This window comes from Artemia sp. Qi Xiang Cuo, chromosome 3 (genome assembly GCF_049724085.1).
Source record: "Artemia sp. Qi Xiang Cuo chromosome 3, ASM4972408v1, whole genome shotgun sequence".
Taxonomy (NCBI): domain Eukaryota; kingdom Metazoa; phylum Arthropoda; class Branchiopoda; order Anostraca; family Artemiidae; genus Artemia; species Artemia sp. Qi Xiang Cuo.
The window spans coordinates 65,813,445-65,834,731 of record NC_142796.1 but is presented as its reverse complement, the minus strand read 5'-3'; the positions used below and the strand labels follow the sequence as shown (position 1 = coordinate 65,834,731).

Genomic DNA, 21,287 nt, shown 5'->3' with positions numbered 1-21,287 from the left:
CTCATTTCAAGTGCTTATTTTTTTCTAGGGCAAGAAACAAGTGAGTATTGTTTAATTTAGTTTTTGTGAATCAAAATTCTATGGTTACAATGGGGGACAGTAACTACCCTTGTTCAGTTAAGCAAATGAAATTCCTAGACAAGAATCCAGGCGAAAAACCCCAGGAAGGTATTGCCAAGATACTATGTCTACCCTTTCTTTATTTCTACTGCTTAAAAGATTGTATAGCCAAGGCTCCAAGAAAGGTGTATTTTCCCTAGCCAATCCAAATTTGGATGAAAAAAAAAAATGTTTTTCTTAATTTTGAATTCTCAATCTCTTCTAAATGGCTGTAGATTTCAAAATTCAATTCTTGTTATGTCAGTAGCCTAGAATTGTAAGCCATATAAAGGCACTTTTCTAATTGTAGAAAACAAATTTAAACCTTACTCTAATCACCTTAATCCATTTGAAAGCATTATGGTCCTCTGGAACTTTAGTGCTCTTCAGTTGATGACACCCAGTCAAACCTCAACTGCCTCTTCTCCTACTCCTTGTTAATTTGGTATTTGAAAGACTGGATGGAAGGAGTACTGAAAGTCGAATCCTTCAATTGATTCCAGCGGTTTATGACTGTTCTTGGGAAGTACATTTGATGGATTCTCGATTGGGAGCTTAATTTTGGCAGCTTCTTGGAGTGTCCTCTTGTGTGATGATGGCAGGTACTATGGCTGCTGATGATGATGGTAGAGTTTTTCTTTTGAAGTTTGTAAGTCAGCATTATATTGCTATGCATGCATTTGTAGACAAGGGTAGGTAGCTTAAGTCACTTGAGGTGATCCTACTACAAAGCTGATTTGGTAAATATCTAGGTGACACAATAACTTAGCAAGGAAAAAGTGAAAACATTATTTGAAGCCTTTTTTTATACTCTTTTATATTTCCAAAATTTCTTCTGGGATTAGTAGCATCATTAGCCCTTAAAGGGGCACCAAAGGCATTTAATTTTTTATACCACATAAGGAAGTTACAACACCAGTTAAGTTATTGAAGAGTGGTTAAAAAATAACTAGTTTAAAAATGAGTTGTTCAAGTGTAACATATTCCAAAAATACTCATTAATAATAATTCAAACCTCATTTATTAGGCAACTCAAATATAAACCATTTTCCTACCATGTCAAGTTTTTTGAATGCGGTCAGAAATAATAGCACTGAATTTTCTGATTTGAAACTTTGCTGTCCACAATTCAGAGTATATTCCAATTCAGGGTATATATTTGCACCTTAGGGGGTGGGGATGGGTAAATTTACAGTTAGTCATATAATTTAGCTAGGATGAAAGTGAAAACATCATTTGATGATTTTTTATGCTCTTTCATTATTCATATAAAATACCTTAAGGACCCCGTTAAGGTCTCAAGATGCAACTAGCCCCAGAAGTGATTCTTGAATTATGAAAGAGCATAAAAAAGGCATCAAATGGCGTTTTCACTTTCATCCTAGCTAAGTTATTGCCCCACCTAGATATTTACTGCTGATTTTAGGTTTTTCACACACATTGCTACTTGTCTCTGAATATTTTTGATGAGCTTTACATCTTGCCAATAAGAAGGACCAGCAAGTCACATGCAAGGCAAGATGGGGTCTAACAAGAGCTTTATACAGTTTTATGAATATTATGGCCTCTCAGCAACTGATGGTCTGTTTTAATAGCTAAGACTATGGATGGATTTAGCTCAGGAAACACAATACTGAACATTGTAGTGGAACCTCAACTTGTCACCAACATTGCTACCAAAGTCCCTTTCTTCTTCTCTATACTCTAGATGTTCTCTTATTTTAGTGATGGGATTGAGAATTGAGTAGGTAGTCATTCGGTTGTAAAGTCCAAGATACAAAATACAGCATTTGATTATATTGAATAGAAGAAGCCAGTCTTGAGTCCAATCCTGTAGCTTGTCTACGTTTTATTGGATATTCTGTGGGTTTCCAATGCCAAAAAGTTTGCCATCATCAGCAAACAAATGTATAATTTTATCCACATGATGGAACAGATCTTTTAAATTGGAATTGAGAAAGGCATGAGGCTCAAAACACTTTTCTTGGGTCTCATTTAAGTAGAAGATCATTTTAGAAAGACTGCATTTTTAAAACACAAAGACTAGCAAAGGTCAACACTCTCTAGAGGGACAAAGAGCAGACATGGGGTTTTGTAAAATCTTCCCATGACATCATCAAGCCTTTAAATGCATTCCTGAAAATTTCATCCAAATTGTTCAACTAGCCTACTTTACAAGATAGTCAAAAGCAGGACTCCACCCTTTGACTATTGGAAAAAAATACTTTATAAGCTTATATAGAATGGTACTATCTAACCTCCTTATAATTAAAAACATTTTAGTCATCTAGTTGGAAAATTTGGCCCATCTATATAGGAGAAATCTATATTTGCCAAATAGTTGACAATAAATGTTGTCTCAGCAAAACTTTCCTTTTCCAACTAGTTGACTAATAACTTCTCCCCAGCAACACTTAAATTTGTCAACTAGTTGACAATAAATGTTGCCCCTGCAAAACTTTCATTTTCCAACTAGTTGACTAATAACTTCTCCCCAGCAAAACTTAATTTTTCCAGCTAGTTGACTAATAACTTCTCCCTAGCAAAACTTAATTTTGCCAACTAGCTGGAAACAGACGTTGCCCCAGAAAACAATTCATTTTCTAACTAGTTGACTAGTAGCTTCTCCCCAGCAAAATTTAATTTTGCCAACTAGTTGAAAACAAACATTGCCCCTGAAAAGAATTCATTTTCCAACTAGTAACTTATCCCCTTGCAGGAAGTTCCCGTTTCCTTTAAATTTTTCTTTATGACATCCTCTCACCCCAGACAAGGACAAACTGCTTTCCTTTTAGCCCTAGACAGTTGGCCAAAAAGGGAAATCTTTGGCAATTCGTCATCCTTCATCTGCAGAATGTGCCCTAGCCATCTGAACCTATCTTTCATTATAGCCCTAGAAATATGGCCAGTCAGTCAGATACCCAGATCAATCTGTAGGCAATTTCTATGGAAAACATCTAGCAAATTGTCATCCACTTTTTGGAATTTTCTTTTAGGTTTGTATATATTAATGGGATCATCAGGGAGGGAGGGTTGCTTTGTTGTCAGGATAACAACTAATATATTGAAAAAGAGCACAAAATAAGAACATTATTGTTTTTATTTTATTAGTCTAGCCTACCATGTTTTTTAACAAGTGCTGCTAAACTGAAATTTTACCATTATCTGGAAATTTGACTAATTTACCCTTCTATTCTTAGAGATGCACTCACAGTTTCAAGCAGCACAGCCTATAATAAATAGGCCAGGGTGAAAGCCTATTGAAAAAGGGGATTCTACCCTTTGACTATTGGAAAAAATTACTTTATAAGCTTATATTGAATGTTACTATCCTATCTCCTTCTAACATCATTTTTATACAATCCTTAAAAGGGCTTATCCCAGATTTCCCTCTCAATCATTCAGACTATCTGTCTTGGCTTTTTTCTACAATTAGCCTTGTCTTGATGCCTACTGCAAAATACTTGATTTCCAATTCATGTGTGGCTTGAAACAAAGATTGCCCCAGAAAATACTTCATTTTCCAACTAGTTGACTTGTAACTTCTCCACATAAAGACTGTATTTTTCCAACTAGTTGACTAATAACTTCTCCCCAGCAACAGTTGATTTTACCAACTAGCTGAAAATAAACATTGCCCTAGAGATTAATTAATTTTCCAATTAGGTGACCAATAACTTCTTCCCTGCAAAACTTAATTTTCATTCTAGTTGACTAATAAATTATCCCCAACATCATTTAAATTTGCCAACTAGTTGACAATAAATGTTGCTCCAGCAAAACTTTCATTTTCCAACTAGTTGACTAATAACTTCTCCCTAGCAAAACTTAATTTTTCAAACTAGTTGACTAATAACTTCTCCCCAGCAAAACTTAATTTTGCCAAGTAGCTGGAAACAAACACTGTCCCAGAAAACAATTTATTTTTGAACTAGTAACTTCTCCCCACCCAGGAAGTTCCCATTTCCTTTACATCTTTCTTTATGACATCCTCTCACCTCAGACAAGGACAACTTGATTTCCTTTTAGCCCTAGACAGTTGGCCAAAAAGGGAAATCTTTGGCAATTTGTCATCCTTTGTCTGCAGAATCTGCCCTAGCCATCCCAACCTTTCTTTCATTATAGCCATAGAAAGCAGGATTGAACCACATTTTTTGTACAGCCCACTGTTTGAAATATGGTCAGTCATCTGGGTACCTAGAACATTATGTAGACAATTTCTATGGAAAACATCTAGCAAATTGTCATCTGCTTTTTGGAATTTTCTTTTACTTTTGTATATATTGATTGGATCATCAGGGAGGGAGGGTTGTTTTGTTGTAGGATAACAACTACTATATTGAAAAAACACATGAAATAAGAACATTACTATTTTTGTTTTATTAGCCTACCATGTTTTTTGAGAAGTGCTGCTAAACTGAAATTTTACCATTATTTGGAAATTTGACTAATTTACTCTTCTATTCTTAGAGATGTTTGCACTAACAGTTTCAAGCCGCCCAGCCTATAATAAATAGGCCAGGGTGAAAACCTATTAAAAAAATAAAGTTTTGTTGGGGAGAAGTTACTAGTCAACTAATTAGAAAATGAATTGTTTTCTGGGGCAATGTTTGTTTCCAGCTAGTTGGCAAAATTAAGTGTTGCTGGGGAGAAGTTATTAGTCAACTGGCTGGAAAATAAAAGTTTTGTTAGGGAAATGTTTCTTGTCAACTAGTTGGCAAATATAGATTTCTCCTATAGGGATGGGCAAAATTTTCCAACTAGATAGCAAAAATATTTTTAATTAGAAGGAGATTAGATTTTACCATTTTAGGTAAAATTCTACTTTAGCTACTTTTGGCTATCTTGGAAAGGGGTTAGGGTTAGGAAAATGAAACTTTCAGGGATGGGTCTATAGGTTAAAGTATGTACTGGGAAGGTATTTTGAAGTACCTATCTCCACTCCTTCTCTCTCTAGAGGGTCCTGACCTTTGATGAACTTTAAAAATATGTGTATTGTAAAAGTGAAACCTTACAAAATAGCTCTTCTGCTTAAGTGAACTGCAACAAAATTGTTGTCAGCTTCTAAATTTTATTCAATCCCAATTTATTAGGTTTTAAAGATATGTAAATACATTTCCTAAATTTTTGAAAAAAAATTGATTTGGCTTAAAATTATCCTCAAATTACATGGATTGCATTTTCAGAACTAAAGCCAGAGAAAAAGAAACTTATAACTGAAAATTTAGGTAAAATGTTGTTTTGTCAAAATTTTAATAGATAATAGACCTGTCATGTAGGCAAATTTCAGGACCCTCTAGAGGGGGGAGGATTGGAGATAGGTACTTCATAATACTACCTTCCCAAGACATATAACAGCCAGTAGACCCATCCCTGAAAGTTTCATTTTCCTAACCTAACCCGGGATACCACCAAATGGCTAATTTGACAGTGTATAAATATACAAATCTTTGAATTAGCCAATTGACCAACCAGTATTTTAAGCCTAGGAGTCCAGCTGGGCATAAGAAAACATATTAAGAAAACAATTCCTACTCCATAATATGCAGAATAATCCTAGTTGACATATTTTGTAGGGGGAGAGCCTTTATTTTCATTTCTTTCCTTGTTTTTCCAGTTTTTCTATGAAATTCATAGATTTTCTAGAACCTATATATTCACAGTATCTATACCCCCCCCCCCCTAATGCGCAAATATATACCTAGAATTGCATCCTCAATCTAAATATAACATCCATTTGCATCACAAATGACATTTAGGTAAATATATACCAAATCATATTATTGAGAAACAACTAAAGTGAATATACCATTCAATGCTGGGTATTTGTTTAGCCTTGGCCCACCTCATAAGGAGACATGTTAAGAAAACAATTCTTACTTTAAAATATGTATAATGATCCTAGTTATTATATTATCCAAGGGGAGAACCTTTATCATCAAGTCTTTCCTCTAAAAATCCTCAAAAGAGAAAAAGTTTCCAAATATCACCATGTTTTTAATTCAATGATTAAGTATTTTTAAATTGCCGCCTAATAAGTTCTTTTATAGATAGCGTTCATGCCGGTCTTTTTTTTTTTTTTTTAAAAGAGCAGTGGCGAAGGGTGAATAGCAGTGGCGTAAATACAAAATATTAATAGCAGTGGCGAAGGGCGAATAGCAGTGGCGTAAATACAAAATATTAATAGCAGTGGTTAGTAGACCCCGAAGCCATGCCGAAAATCGGCGGCACGCCGCCGAAAAAAAAAAACGGCGGCGTGCTGCCGAGGTTACATCAGCGCGCTGACGCCACCGCTGATTCTAACGGCGGCGGCGGCACTAATACGCCGCCGTTTTTTTATCTTTTTTGGCTATCGATATCGACCTCCGGGCTTCAACCGTCATCCCGGCTAATCTGTTTCTTAAAAATTAATACTGTCATCTTGGGCTCGCCATGTATATCGGTTCGTAGGAAGGAGAAGAAGAAATTTTTCTTGAAACAAAAATTCTACCTTCCACTTTAAAATTTTGTTCATTTTTCGTTCTGATTTTTCGGATGAAAAGAGGTAGGTAAAAGAGCATTAGGCAATTCAGGATGTTGTCATAGGCAGCGCAATCGAGATGTCTAAGTAAAGAACAATGTTGGCACAATGTATTGTTTATTTTTTTTTTTTTTCCATACCAGGGCAATTCGTATCGAAGGAGTATTCGTAGAAACTTCAAAAACTGCTCATTCCATTGGAAATTGGAATAACTAGTGCCCTTTCTAATAGTCAAAAGTGATTGGAAGGCAGCTAACACCCCTTCCACGCCCACCCTTTCCCCAAACACATCCAATCAAAATTTTAAGATAGCCATTTTGTTCAGAGTAACTGATTTCCAGAGAGAAAATATGTTTTTTGAGGAGGTTACTCCCCCACAACCCTTAGGGCAAGGGTTTTGTAGTTATGCCCTGGGGGTGTATAAGAACGATGTTGGCACAATGCATTATTTATTATTTTTTCCTTTAGACCAGGGCACTTCATATCGAAGAAGTTGTCGTAGAAACTTCGAAAAGGGTTCATTCAATGAGAGATTAGAGTGGCTTGTGCCCTTTTTAATAGTCGAAAATGATTGGAAGGCAACTAACACCCCTTCCACGCCCACCATTTCCCGAAACACATACAATCAAAATTTTGAGATAGCCATTTTGTTTAACGTAGTTGAAAGTTCTAGAAAATAGGTCTTAGAGGATGACAACCACCCTCACAGCCCTTAGGGTAAGGGTTGTAATTTATGCCCTGGGGGCATATAAGGTGTTTATAGAAAGCGTTTTCGTAGAAACTCAAAAAAGGGATCATTAGTTTGGAAATCGAAAAGCCTAGTGCCCTTTAATAATCGAAAGTGATTGGAAGGCTTGACATTTTTATAGTAGAGATCGATGTGGGTATAATGCATCATTTTTTTGTTGTTGTTGTTGTTTAGACCAGGGCACTTTGTATCGAAGAAGTTGTCGTAGGAACTTCAAAAAGGGCTCATTCGAATGAGAATAGAAAGGGCTGATGTCCTTTTTAATAGTCGAAAGTGATTGAAGGGAAACTAATCCCCCTCCCAAGCCCCCCCACCCAATTGCCGTTATGTTTAAAAAGTTAATGTTGCCTTAAGATTAAATCAAAATGCACTGTGTTTATACTAATTCCCAATAAGGCATCTCAGCAGTATCCCAAGAACGACTTAGGGTATTATGTTCAAACTTTCAGGGCTTCTTCTGCTCTTAAAATTTGACCAAATCAAAATAGCGTAAGCGTATCGAAGCTATCAAAGAAAGTAAACAAATTTTTTGCAAATGTTATCAAGTTTTCCATTTCAGGTCAACTAGAGGAGGTATGAAACTAAATTAAACACTACTATTTGTATCCAGATTTTTATAAGGGTCTATGTTGTTAAATTTTGCTGAAAATTGTTTTCCAGCATACAAATAGCAGGCCAAACTATAAATTCTTAAAAAAACGAAAAGATTTAAAGTGTGATTTTCTTTTTCCTTGAAAAGACTATGTAAATATAAAACGAACAGAAATTAATTAAAAAAACTATTTCCAAAAAAATAAGTTTTTTCAAAGAAAAGTAAAGAACTCCATTAAACCAAAAATGAGCAAAACTAAAATCAAATAATCTACCAAGCGGAAAACTACCACAAATCACCATCGATAAATAAATGAAACCTGACACGAACCGAAATTACAATAGACAATCGAGTCAAACTCCAAAGGAGCAGAAATTAACATAGGTTGGGCTCAAAACCCCCTGTGCCTTCCCAAGGCCAGAACATATTTTGCACTTTACTGACATAAACAAAAATGAATATGTATTGTCAGTTTAATATACATATACTGATGTTTAGTTATCAAAATGTTAATATTATTTGATTTATTACAGTTATAAAAGTAAAAACATTTATATTTTTTCAGTAAAGTGAAAATTATGTTCTGGCTTTGGAAAGGCATAGGGGTTTTGAGCCCAACTTATGTTAATTTCTGCTCGTTTTGAGTTTGACTCAGTTATTTATTGTTATTTTTGTTCGTTTTGGGTTTCATTTATTTATCGATGCTGATTTGCGGTAGTTTCCTGCTTGGTAGATTATCTAGAGCTAGTATAGAAATATATCTATAAAAATGAATTACATTTTTTTTGCGCAGTTAGCAGAGCACACTGAAGTTGAAGTAGCCTTAAACTTTGACTTGAAACGTTATACCACTCCCTTCAGAAAAGAATTTCGGAGGGTTATTCCGTGTTGATAAGAAAAGAGGGTAAAGGTGCAGTTTAGTTCCTCCTGTAGTGTAGTGCGCAGGAGCCCTATGGTGAAGGTGCAGGTTTGTTCTCCCTTATAAAACAACTTACTTCAGCAGATACAAAGAAGCAGCCCATTTGCAGCATTCTGTGGGACCCCAAGGTCCAATATTAGTATCAGATCCCACGAGTGGCAGTTTACGCTCGTCAAGTTCTGGCTGTACCGGCCACATGTGCCCCAGCTAAACGGCTTTTTAGCACGACAGGACTGATAGTGACTGCAAAAAGATCAATGGCTCCAGGCAGAGTGAAAAAACTGACTTTTGTTACATCAATTGTAACTGAAGTGATGTAGCCACTGATTTAAAATTGTTGGTGTTGTTAAGCTATGGTATCTGATTTGTATACAGTGTTTTTTCGATGTTGTTATTTTTTTTTTCACTTCCTTTTCGTATGTATTTGATGAACAGGAGATGTTTGAACTTCGAACTTTGAAAGTTATACACACATTAGCCCAAATCATTAACAAGATGGAAATGACTAAACACGGGATTTTATAGGAACAGTGCGATGTTAAACATAAACACAACATAGGTTTCCCTGGTTCTAGTGGCTAAAACTGAGAATTCTACTTGGTCTGATCGATGGTGAACATAAACACTTTCCGCACGGCCCAAAAAATTCCTGTTTTGTCATACTGTTCTTGTATGTTTTTAGCCAACCATTTAAAAATCCTTACTAAAATTGAGGTTGAACGTGCTTGGTGAAGTGGAATTTTTATTATTATTTTTAATTAGAAAAATTGGCGCGCCGTGGCGCGCCGCCGGTCTAAAATCGGTGGCGCACCACCAAAAAATTGGGGGCGCCCGTGGTGGCGCGCCGCCGCCGATACTAAATCACACATTTGCCTCCGTCATGTCGGCGCGGCGCGGCTTCAGGTACTAGTGGTTAAGTTAGGTTTTTTTAATGAGCAGTGGCGAAAATTTCATTTTGATTCACAATTTCTATAATTTCAATTTACCACTTCTTTTTCTTTAAACACATTTTTTGACACACATGCTAAACACGTGCTATACGCTATCTATAAAACAAATTATTTGGTGGCAGTTTACAGCGGCAATTTCAAAAGACTTAAGCAACGTGGTACTTTTAGCATGGGTTTTGGAAACATTTTCTTTTAAGCTTGAAAAAGAAGGATTTTTAGAGGAAAGACTTGATGATAAAGGTTCTCCCCTTGGATAATATAAGAACTAGGATCATTATACATATTTTAAAGTAAGAATTGTTTTCTCAACATCTCTCCTTATGAGGTGGGCCAAGGCTAAATAAATACCTTTTCAGAATTTTTGCGAAGGTATATGGAGTACTAACTTATGTTTTTTTTAACCCCTTAATCTCAAAATACCTAATGTTTACAAATTGTCAATGTAAGCAGTGTCAATTTTCAAATATTTACCTTCACAATAGCAGCGTTGCCGCCAGCTGGAGAAAAATCTATGGTATGCAAGTGTATTGTCGAAAGAACCAAAAAATCTTACCGTTCGGCGGTAAGATCTTGGTAACATAAAATACTCTTAAGGCCTGGGCACACGTAGCTGATTTCAGGAACTGATTTTCAAATCAGCATTGATTTGGCGCCGATTTTCATCATGATCATAAAAAAGGGATACAAATAAACAGTCAGCCAGAGATGTCTCTGGTGAAAAACCCCACTACTGAGCTGAGAACTAAACTGAGAACTAAGCTCAGATCAAATTGCAACTATTAATAAACTCCAGTTGACTATTTGTGTCCATGATTTTTATTTTGAAAATCTCGCGCAATAAATTTTTCTTTCAACAAATTTATCTTACCGCTATCGTTTGTTCACTGATGCTGAAACCGGTCCCCGAAATCAGTTATGTGTGCCGAGCTCTTTATCACCGAAACGATAATTTTTCTCCCCAATCATGCAAGATAATGTGTCCTGTCAGACACCAGGTTTTTGGAATCATTCAACGCAGCTGGTGTCGTCATCTTTGCACAATTTCACTCTTTTAATAAATTAATCCATTGTTAATATTTTACTCAGATTAAAAAGGGAATTAGCCTCCACCTTGAAGCAATTCCCATAATTATTAGAAATATATTCTATTGCATAATTAGACCTTAAGTATGCAGTCCAAAAATTGTACGTCTTACCAATCCAATAAAAACATAAAACTTTTCAATTGCTTTATTTGGAAATTAAATTATCTTTAGAATCGTGATTTTTTTGCAGTTTTATAAATCACCTAAGAGCCTGAAATTCTCATGTATTAAGTTACAGCTGAAAAATATATCATGAGCATACAGGATAGCATATACGATCAGAGATTAAAACCGGAATATTTGGACCCTATTATACACCACTATAATTATTTAGTGTTATTTTGGCTTCCAAACACTGGTGATCTCTAAAATCTGATATTAGCTCACAGGTTAGGTTAATAATTTGACCTAATTCTTTCAAAACTACTTTCAAACAATTTTGAAAGAATTAGGCCGAAGGCTGAAATCTCCCACCATGGACTGACCCCTCCCTATTTGACGACCAATCCTTTGGTATTTTGATCCTTAATGACTTGTAATACCATGTTATATGGTCACCCACCTCCTCCTCCCGAGGAAAATAGTAGATCGAATAGTGGCAGGTCAAGAATATACAGAAATAGCTATAGACCCAATGCGGGAAGGCAAATTACCAAGCAATATAGAAAAAGATTCAATTGCTATTGTTGTGGCAAACCGAATTCCTATGTGGGAGATTGCTGGCACAGAATGACCCAACGATGGCAGTAAAAGAACTATGTAGAAAATCGAGTTGTTTTAAAAGAAAAATAATAAGAGTTGGGACAACTCTTCTCATATAGGAAGCATTGTGTTGATGCCATCAAATTAAGTCAAAATTAGATTTTAGCAAAACATTAAGGCGCAAATACAAAGTTTCAAAATACCACTTTTTATTAAGATAAAGAACACATCCTGGCAGGTGTATACTTAATAGGAAATTGAGAAATCACCACTTCCTTGCTATGTGCGTCAATGGGCCCGATATGATGTGGTTAACGAAATGTATAAAAAATACATTTTATTTATATTTTTTTTTTTACAACTTTGTATTTGCGTCTTAATGTTTTACTAAAATCTAATTTTGACTTAGTATGATAGCGTCACCACAGTACTTCCTATTTTGAGAAGAGTTGTCCCAACTCTTAATATTTTTCCTTAAAAAAAACTTAATTCTGTACGTAGTCTTATATTGCCATCTTTGGGTCATTCTGTGCCAGAATCTCCCGCATAGTGATTCGGTTTGCCGCAACAATAGCAATTGAATTTTTCCTATATTGCTTGATGATTTGCCCTTCCGCATGGGGTCTATAGCTATTTCTATACATTCTTCCAATTTTTACCTCTGTTTCTACTAGAATTATAACCTGCTCTAGATTTTATGGTTTTTGTGATAATATTGGTCTTAATAGCCTTTTTGGTAACCCTTGCGTAAAAGTATGTAATTGTACTTTCTCTATAGTCTCGTCATTTCCGCCTTTCTCTAACTGTAAGCACACAGACCGAAAAATTTTATCTGCATATTCCCCTATTATGTCACTACCTCTATTAGTTTATACTAATTGAGGTATTGAAATATCACTTTTCATTAAGATAAAGAACGAATCCTGGGATACTAGTTGAGGTATTGAATGTTATTACATCTGTTCTAAGTCTCTAAGAAACACCTTGTTTTAAAAGATTCAGTTAGAGTTTTAATGTCCTTGGGCTCTGTTTCCTTAATTGTTTTGAAGTGTTTAAGGGTGCTTCCCTTTAATGTAGCTGCAACGTATTGCTCTTTGACCTTATCGTCAACTAACTCAGTTAATTCGTCGAAAATTTTTATTTTTTCGATAAACTCATCGACATCTGAAATTCCCACGTATTCTGTTATAATTTTCGCAATTTCAAGCACCGTTGATAGGGAAGCCATTTTTTCATCTTTCAATGTCCAATTTTTATCTAGCCCTTTCGACCCAGTTTTTGCCACCGCCACCAGCTGTGGTAAAGTGATTTTGAGGTAATAGGTTGAAGTTGTAGCTGATACCTTTATTTCTGCCTTTATAGGGGAGATGCTTGTGGTCCTAAGGTAATTAAACTTTGGTAGCGTGCCTTAAGCTATGACCTGACTAATGAGGTGTACCAGCTGGGAATATTCGAGGGATTGAATTTAGATTGTAGAGATGTTGGCTATAATACAATACTTTTATTCAGTTAACATACACCAGTACAAGGTGTACATGGTTTGATAATATGTAAAATCCGCCGGGACTGGTGGTCCCAGAGGGAGCAACTACCCCTCTGCAACCTCCTCCTTCCTGAATTCAATGCCGCTGTCCAAACAACCTCTTGAATTAATAATCAAAACTGTAGCTTAATTAAATAAAATAGTCCCTTAAAAAATAGAAGTATTGGCTTTAAATGTTTGTTTTTTGTCAATTCACCCCCTTTTACAAACAATGTGGTAACCCCCCTACAAATAATGTGGTAGCCCCCCCCCCCCCCTTTTACAAATAATGTGGTAGCCCCCCCCCTAAAAGGTTAAATGTTTGTGTGTCTATGTTCACATAAGATACTTGTAAGAAGGAAGCCATTTTAAATATAGTAGAATGGAATGATCAATTTTTGTTTTCTAGAAGCCTTATAGTGGACAAACCAACCTTCCTTTACTTTTTCCTTTCCTTCTCTTGTATCATCCTGTTACTTATTATGTACCATTACTTTTAGTATTTTTCGTCTTTCTGTCGTGTAATTTGACCCGAATTTCTTTCGTGTAATTTTCGTGTAAATGAAGAATTAGTCAGGCTTATCTTTGAATAGAGCTAGCTGATTTATTGTTACCACTACTGACAACTCATTGTAACTCCAAGTCGTCTGTGCACAATAAAGTTAGGCATTCTCGTTAGGTATGCAGTCTATTCAGAGCTTCACTCTTTACTCCATCTTTTGAAGATCCTACTTTCTTTGAATTGTTATTTATGGTTACCACCTAGTAGGCTCAATTCACAATTAAAAAAAAGAAAGTATAATGTATTTATCAAAATCGAGGAGAAGGGGCAAATTTGTTGTTTTTCAGTTTTTTCCATAAAAATACCAAAAACGGTATATTTCAATAAAAATACCCCCCCCCCCCATAAAGGTAATTTTCAAAATCTATGAGGAAGGGAAACAAAATTCAGAGCTCCCCTCCTCCAACTGAAGGAACTGTTACCACAACAGCCCCATCCAGATCACCAATAAGGAAAATTTGAGGCAAGCTAACTTCCTTCATGTGTAAAACGTAATTAAATGATTTTAATCTCTCTTTCATTATAGGGTAAGGAAGTGGATATCTAACCTTATGTTTTGTACAGCCTGTTCTTTAGTGCACGGTCATCCAAATAAATAGCTGGAACTAGCCTTAGACAAATCCTTTGGAAAATATCTAGCATATTCTCGTCCACCTTTTGAAGCATCCATATTTTAGACCTGTATATGACCACCATCATTATCATGGCGTCTTGTATCTTAACCCTTGGCTCAAATTCATATCTTCCTATTCTTCCAAACCTTGTTCAAATGTGAAAAACGCCCTGTGCCTCGCCTGTTCAACTTCGTTTGTCTTTGCTTCTTCCTCACTAATAATACGACCCTACCTAGTTAAATGAAGGTATTCGACTAGTTAGTACTCTCAACCAAGGTATTCGGTCAATTTGCTTGTTACCTAACATCACTTATTCATCCTCGTTTATTCCCAATTTTAGCAGCTTAGTCTTCTTGACTTTGGCCTGCTGGTGCTAGGTGTATTTCCCCTGGAAAATCTCCCCGCAGAAAATTGCCTCCTTGCAGAAAATTCCTCCCCGTGAAAAACTCATCCTGGGGAAAGTTACCATCACATGCAAAATTAAGTGGCCAAAGACAAACTATAGCGAACGAAAATAATGAAGAAAAGAATGAATTTTAGAATACTCTGCCTATTTTAAAAAATATAGGCAGAATGTTAAATGTAGAATATCCTATTGTGTTTATTTTATATTTTTATATATTTTATTTTCTTTCATGTTTTACGGGCTCAGTTATCATAACAGGGTTAAGATAAAGGGTAAAGAAAATAATTTTCTTTCAATATAGTAATAATAATTTAATAATAGAGGCATCTGTAAAAGAGTTGCCCTACAATTGAAGTGCCCAGAGATAGCTGGCTGGGACTAAGAAGTACTATTAATGGCTTTGCATTGATTTGGTCCGGTGTCGACTAGAGGTGTACGTCACATATTTGCATCAGCTTATTTACCCCTCCCCCCCCCAAAAAAAAAAAAAATTAAGGCTTTAAATAAGTGGTGCTTCGTGCCACTATTAAACCGATTTAAATTTATTGTCGGACTTTCTGAAAACATTGGGGGAGAATGTCCCTCTTCACCTCCAAATGTAACGCTCCTGCTGACAACTATGGTACATGATACCAGCCCACCCCTTGCGACCGTCTGAGGGACCTTTAAGGGTCTTTTTTAGTTTAGTTTAGCTTAACTAAAAAAACAAGAAGCTTCGCAAGCGGTAATCTCAGTATATTGTTCTTTGATATTTTTTAACCATTTGACTATCTCAGATTTTTAATGAATTACAACTTGGTCCTCCATGGGCTAAATTGTAGTTTGGGGCCTTAAAATGGCAAAACAAAAAAAGATTGCGCAATTTTTCCGTGGCACAATTTTCCGTCACTGTAATAGGGCCCTACAACTTTTAATTTCTGTTCGAATGCGTCCTCTCTTGGTCTTTAAGGACCATCAGTTTGATACGATCATGACGGGGAAACAAATCACGCATCCGTGATTTTCTTATGGGAAAATCTGCCAAATCCAATATTTTTGTAGATACGAACTTTAAACCTCCACAGTAAGATTTTTAGTAAACCGAATCTAATGGTTTTCATTCAAACCAATTAGCTTTTTGAGAGTCCTCATTTTTCAAAATTAAGGAAATTTTATCGGTTTCGTAGCATTGATGTGCAATATCAAACTTAATACTTGTATATATTGAGAATGAGCATAAAAGCTAATTCTTTTGATGTTTTCATTGGGCACCTTTTTTTCACTCAAAGCAGTCCAATAAAACTTTTTTTTTTAAAGTTTTGGTTACTATTGGCCGGATTCAATCCTTACGGGTGCTTAAAGTTCGTTACCACGAACTGGTTGATTCTACACAATATATTCTACATGTGTTTTCCGCGGGGGGAATACACGGGACCCCAGGCTACAAACACGTTCTCGCATTTCCAACTTGCAAGCATTTTGCTATTATTTTTAGCTATGAAGCTAGGATCGTGTACATAATTTAACTCTTAGAATGTCTTGGAAAGTGGCAATGCTTGTTTCTAGTAGGCACTCTTTATTATGATTAGCTGGACTTTATGCACTATGTGGGTTTTCGCATCAATTATTGTCATTATGATAGCCTTCCGTGATGGAGTTATACGTTAAAATTACGTTTCTGGTCATTCAAGGCACAGAAAGTAAATTTTGGGTGATATAAATTAAAATTTATAGTTTACGGTGCAGGAGAGAAAATATGCAAATATAGAGGGAATCAGGCTTTTAGGACAGTCTATGATAAGGAATGTAGGATTAAAAGGGAGGAACTTTGGGAGGTACATAAGGGATTGAAATTAAATGAAGAAGGAGAGGATTTTCAACAACTGTATCAGAATTACAAGAGGTAAAGAAAGGATTATAAGTAAAAAAAGGAAGTTTGAGATTCAAAAAGCTGAAAGGCTAAGGTTAGTCTTTAGAAAGAATGAATCAAAAGAGTTTTGGAAGCTTGTTAAAGAATCAACTGGGAATACGAACGAGGAAAAAGCTGCAATCAAGGCTACAAGATGGGCGGACTTCTTAGAAAATAAAGAATTAGAAGAAATCAGGAGCTACACATCCAATAGAGAATTAATGAGCGGGGACAGGTTTGAGGACATGTTTGATGCTATTTAAAGGGCTTTTGTTCCTTCCCATGTTATTCTAAGGGTTTTATATTTCCTCCCATGCTATTCTAAGGGTTTATATTCCCTCCTATGCTATTTTAAGGGTTTATGTTCCCTCCCACGATATTTTAGAAGATTTTGTTACTTCCTATTGTTGTCTAAGGTTTTTTAGTCCCTCTCAGTCTATTCTACGGGTGCATTTTTCATCTCGTGATATTCTCAGCATTTATAGTCCATCACTTGCTATTCTATGTGTTTATATTCCATTCCATGCTATTTTAAGGGTTTATGTTCCCTCCCATGCTATTCTAAGGGTTTATATTCCCTTCCATGCTATTCTATAGCGCTATGTTCCTTCCATTGTTATTCTATGGCAACTCTGCACCTTTTCAAAGAGAGTGAGTATAAAGGGTTAAAGTGATTAGTAATTACGAGCGGGGATTCCCCGCTGTTTTTTTTTATAAATCAAAAACTGGAGATTGTCACATTGCGTATTTAGGAATGCCTTTTTAGGGAAAGCTGTCAATCACCCATGTGTTATCCACAGTTCCATTTTTGAAGTCTGTGCTATCAAGAGCGGTTTCTGATTTGTTTTGGACAATTGCCTTTAGCCAACAATAGTTTAGAAATAATAAAATTAAAAAGAAATGGCTGAAAAGTGTTTTGGGGGAGATGGGATGATTGTGTACTGTATAATACACAAGTGATGTTTGGACAGTGTTGTCAATTTAAAATCGTTAAGAAATAAAAAAAATTTAACAAGAAATGGGTGAAAAGTGTGTTGGGGGGAGATGGGTTGATTGTGTACTGTATAATACACAAGTAATATTTGGACAGTGTTGTCAATTTAAAATATACTTCGATGTGTTGTCAATTTAAAATAGTTAAGAAATAAAAAAATAACGAGAAATGGCTGAAAAGTGTTTTCGGGGGAGATGGGTTGATTATGTACTGTATAATACACAAGTGATGTTTGGATAGTGTTGTCAATTTAAAATATACTTCGAGGTGTTGTCAAATTAAAATAGTTAAGAAATAAAAAAAATTAACAAAAAATGGCTGAAAAGTGTTTTGGGGGAGATGGATTGATTGTGTACTGTATAATACACAAGTGATGTTTGGACAGTGTTGTCAATTTAAAATATACTTCGATGTGTTGTCAATTTATAATAGTTAAGAAATAAAAAAATTTAACAAGAAATGGCTGAAAAGTATTTTGAGGGAGATGGGGGAGATGGGTTGATTGTGTACTGTATAATTCACAAGTGATGTTTGGACAGTGTTGTCAATTTAAAATATTTTAACGTTGTACTATACGAAGAATTTGATACTAAAGGGGTGTAGATGACAAGAAAAGAATTGTAATAACGGATAGCTTTACTTCTTCAATGTGTTCCATATAATACACAAGTGGTGGAGTGATGGGACCGGGGTGTCTTATAGTACTTATATTTTGACAGTAGAGGGGGGACTTGCTATCGAAAAACCCATGTGGATGAGTTGAAATAAAATTTTTAACGAGAAATGTCTGAAAATTGTTTTTGGGGGGATGGAGCAATGACAGATTGGATATCTCAGACTAGTGATAGTGCTGTACTGTGGTTCGAATTGCTTGTGAAAAACCCAAATTAATGACTTGAAATAAAATTTTTAACAAGAAATGTCTGAAAAGTATTTTTTGGGGGATGGGGCGATGACAGAGTGGATGTCTTAGACTAGTTATAGTGCTGTACTCTGGCATGAATTGCTTTCGAAAACCCGAATGAATTAGTTGAAAATAAAGTTTTAACAAGAAATGTCTGAAAAGTATTTTTTGGGGAATGGGGCGATGACAGAGTGGATGTCTTAGACTAGTTATAGTGCTGTACTCTGGCATGAATTGCTTTCGAAAACCCGGATGAATTAGTTGAAAATAAAGTTTTAACAAGAAATGTCTGAAAGGTATTTTTTGGGGGGTGGGGGCGATGACAGAGTGGATGTCTTAGACTAGTTATAGTGCAGTACTGTGGCATGAATTGCTTTCGAAAACCCGGATAAACTAGTTGAAAATAAAGTTTTAACAAGAAATGTCTGAAAAGTATTTTTTTGGGGGATGGGGAGATGATAGAGTGGATGTCTTAGACTAGTTATAGTGCTGTACTCTGGCATGAATTGCTTTCGGAAACTCGGATTAATTACTTGAAAATAAAGTTTTAACAAGAAATGTCTGAAAAGTATTTTTTTGGGGGGTGGTGGTGATGACAGAGTGGATGTCTTAGACTAGTTATAGTGCTGTACTCTGGCATGAATTGCTTTCGAAAACCCAGATGAAATAGTTAAAAATAAAGATTTCAAGATATATATCTGATTAGTATTTTTTGGAGGGCTGGACGATGACAGAGTGGCTTTACTAAACTAGCTAGATTGCGGCACCACTGAATGTAGTTCTTTCAAAACTCCGACTCAAATAGTTGGAAATCGATATTTATCAAGAAATATATTATAATTACTTTTTTCGGGGGGGGGATGGAGCGATGACAGATTGGATGTCTCAGACTAGTGATAGTGCTGTACTGTGGTACGAATTGCTTGTGAAAAACTAAAATGAATGACTTGAAATAAAAATTTTAACAAGAAATGTCTGAAAAGTATTTTTTGAGGGATGGGGCGATGACAGAGTGGACGTCTTAGACTAGTTATAGTGCTGTACTCTTGCATGAATTGCTTTCGAAAACCCGGATGAATTAGTTGAAAATAAAGTTTTAACAAGAAATGTCTGAAAAGTATTTTTTTGGGGGATGGGGCGATGACAGAGTGGATGTCTTAGACTAGTTATAGTGCTGTACTCTGGCATGAAGTGCTTTCGAAAACCCGGATGAATTAGTTGAACATAAAGTTTTAACAAGAAATGTCTGAAAAGTATTTTTTTTGGGGGAATGGAGCGATGACAGATTGGATATCTCAGACTAGTGATAGTGCTGTACTGTGGTACGAATTGCTTGTGAAAAACCCAAATGAATGACTTTAAATAAAATTTTAAAAAGAAATGTCTGAAAAGTATTTTTTGGGGGATGGGACGATGACAGAGTGAATGTCTTAGACTAGTTATAGTGCTGTACTCTGGCATGAATTGCTTTCGAAAACCCGGAGGAATTAGTTGAAAATAAAGTTTTAACAAGAAATGTCTGAAAAGTATTTTTGGGGGGTGGGGTGATGACAGAGTGGATGTCTTAGACTAGTTATAGTGCAGTACTGTGGCATGAATTGCTTTCGAAAACCCGGATAAACTAGTTGAAAATAAAGTTTTAACAAGAAATGTCTGAAAAGTATTTTTTTGGGGGATGGGGAGATGATAGAGTGTATGTCTTAGACTAGTTATAGTGCTGTACTCTGGCATGAATTGCTTTCGAAAACCCGGATGAATTAGTTGAAAATAAAGTTTTAACAAGAAATGTCTGAAAAGTATTTGTTTGGGGGGGGGGGGTGATGACAGAGTGGATGTCTTAGACTAGTTATAGTGCTGTACTCTGGCATGAATTGCTTTCGAAAACCCAGATGAACTAGTTGAAGATAAAGTTTTAACAAGAAATGTCTGAAAAGTATTTTGTGGGGGATTGGGCAATGACAGTGTGGATATCTTAGACTAATTATAGTGCTGTACGCTGGCATAAATTGCTTTTGAAAACCCGGATGAAATTGCTGAAAATAAAGGGTTAACAAGAAATGTCTTAGAGGTATTTTTTGGGGGGATGTAGCGATGACAGATTGGATGTCTCAGACTAGTGATAGTGCTGTACTGTAGTACGAATTGCTTGTGAAAAACTCAAATGAATGACTTGAAATAAAATTTTTAACAAGAAATGTCTGAAAAGTATTTTTTGGGGTATGGGGCGATGACAGAGTGGATGTCTTAGACTAGTTATGGTGCTGTACTCTTGCATGAATTGCTTTCGAAAACCCGGTAAAGTTTTAACAAGAAATATCTGAAAAGTATTTTTTGGGGGATGGGACGATGACAGAGTGGAAATCTTAGACTAGTTATAGTGCTGTACTATGGTATAAATTGCTTTTGAAAACCCGGAGGAAATTGTTGAAAATAAACGTTTAACAAGAAACATCTTAGAATAATTTTTATGGGGGATAGGGCGATGACAGAGCGGAGATCTTAGACTAGTTATAGAGCTGTACTATGGCATAAATTGCTGTCGAAAACCAGGATGAATTAGTTGAACATAAAGTTTTAACAAGAAATGTCTGAAAAGTATTTTTTTTGGGGGAATGGAGCGATGACAGATTGGATATCTCAGACTAGTGATAGTGCTGTACTGTGGTACGAATTGCTTGTGAAAAACCCAAATGAATGACTTTAAATAAAATTTTTAACAAGAAATGTCTGAAAAGTATTTTTTGGGGGATGGGACGATGACAGAGTGAATGTCTTAGACTAG

The 21,287-nt window shown here is 35.7% G+C and overlaps 1 protein-coding gene across 3 annotated transcripts in view; it reads right to left on the bottom strand.

The window, feature by feature from the left end:
- The window catches only part of holn1 (CD2 antigen cytoplasmic tail-binding protein 2 homolog holn1), an 84,146-nt gene extending 73,878 nt beyond the window's left edge, over window positions 1-10,268 (bottom strand). The window contains exon 1 of one of the 3 annotated variants that reach the window (XM_089087086.1): window positions 10,249-10,268. The gene's annotated coding sequence lies outside the window, so the exon portion shown is untranslated. Of the gene's footprint in view, window positions 1-5,979; window positions 6,120-10,248 lie in introns of those variants that run through there. The other 2 variants (XM_089087084.1, XM_089087085.1) reach the window with 2 other exon arrangements.
- Between the last annotated feature and the right edge of the window lie 11,019 nt (window positions 10,269-21,287).